Raw genomic sequence first — 1997 nt, 5'->3', positions numbered from 1 at the left:
AAGCTCGCATGTCAAAGTCAAAAGCGAAATGCATGCGTGTGTGCTTCTTTGATTCCAAGGGAACTGTTCATAAAGAGTGGGTACCTCTTGGACATACAGTTAACCAATATTACTACGAAGAAATTTTAGAAAGACTTCGTAAAAGAGTTCTTTGTGTCCATGCCAACATTGCTGATAATTGGATTCTGCATCACGATAGTGCGCCATCCCATATTGCTCTGTCAGTACAGCAATTTTTAACCTCAAAACAAATTTCAGTACTACCACAGCCACCTTATTCACCAGATATCGCTCCGTGCGACTTTTTTCTATTTCCAAGAGTCAAAACGGCGGTCAAGTGACACCATTTTCAAACAACACAAGATGTCCAAAAAGGTGTGACGAGGGTCTTAGAGGATATTACAGAAGATGAGTTCCAGAAATGTTACCATCAATGAAAGAAGCGCAGGAAAAAGTGTGTGCAATCAGAAGGGAACTACTTTGAAGGAGACAACACTAAACTTGACTAAAACGGTAAGTAACATTTTTTTCACGTCAGTCTCATTACTTTATTGTCGCACCTCGTATAACTGTATCAGAAGTCTTTGGCTTTCTATAAATATCATATCAAACGAGTTACCTTTAATCTTTAACATAAATCTAAAAATGGAAGGAGTGAAAATGGAAAATGGTTTTCGGGTACAACGGCCAATGCAGTTTTCCTCGTCGCTGCTAGCATAGGGCTCTAGATAGTGTTCCCTATGGCCGAGCCCACATCGCCTCCAGCTGATTCAGTGATATGTTTTTATTGGTGCTTATATACAAATTCGCACGCTCTGAAGGGCTTATTTTACTCTCTCGGCCTCAAATACTCATTTTATTTTGTTTTAGGGACACGCAGTTTTATCTGTTTGAGAAAGCTTCTAGTGGATTTAAATTTTATCAATGACGTGAAGGACAGGAAGGGGCTTCAAGAAATCGTTAAATAATGTTGTAGACACAATTATGGAAGCACCTAACGTGCGGGTCTATTCTACTCCATTTAACAATATTCACTAAGCCTGTGTTAAATACTTCCTTTCTGATCCGTGTTTAGATGACTGAGGATACGCATAAACTGGAGTGAAACCGGTCGCGGTTTTAATAAATTTTCTACAGCCAGAGTTGTGTTTGTTGCCATCATATAAAAATAATGTCACTGTATTCATGATGGCACGTGAATCTGTGTGCAGTTCAAAAGACACCAACCACCCTTGTTATCCAACACACAGTGACATTAAAAATCACGAGTAGCTAGTTCGGCACATGCTGGGCTTCAGAAGACACGACAACTGTTTTATTCTGGATACAGATTCAAATCCAATATCTATAGGCAATGCAGACTAGGCAAAGCCTTTGTACCTGACGGAGACTCGAACACAGGACTGATCTTCATTCCTCACTAGGCATAAAGAGAAAATATATACCTCATTTTTAACTAATATCAGTTATTACCGTCCCCCCTCCCCCCAACCTGTCATGAAACATGAACTTTGACTGTGGGGTGGCTTGCGTACCTTAGCGATGCAGATAGCCGTACCATAGGTGCAACCACAACGGAAGGGTATCTGTTGAGAGAGCAGACAAACGTGTGGTTTCTGAAGAGAGGCAGCAGCCTTTTCAGTAGTTACAAGGGTAACAGTCTGGATGATTGACTAATATTGCCTTGGAAGATCAACCAAAAGGGGCTTGTTGTGCTGGTCCTTCGAATGACTGAAAGCAAGGGAAACCAAAGCCGTAATTTTTCCCGAAGGCATGCATCTCTACTGTATGGTTAAATGATAATGGCGTCCTCTTGGGTAAAATATTCCGGAAGTAAAATAGTCGTCCATTTGGCTCTCCGGGTGGGGACTACTCAAGAGGATGTTGTCATCACGAGAAACAAAACTGACATTCTACGGATTGGGGCGTAGAATGTTAGGTCTCTTAATGGGGCAGGTAGATTAGAAAATTTAAAAATGGAAATGGATCGGCTGAAG

The sequence above is a fragment of the Schistocerca cancellata genome, chromosome 4 (assembly GCF_023864275.1).
Source record: "Schistocerca cancellata isolate TAMUIC-IGC-003103 chromosome 4, iqSchCanc2.1, whole genome shotgun sequence".
NCBI classification, from domain to species: Eukaryota; Metazoa; Arthropoda; class Insecta; order Orthoptera; family Acrididae; genus Schistocerca; species Schistocerca cancellata.
This window is presented reverse-complemented; position numbering follows the sequence as displayed.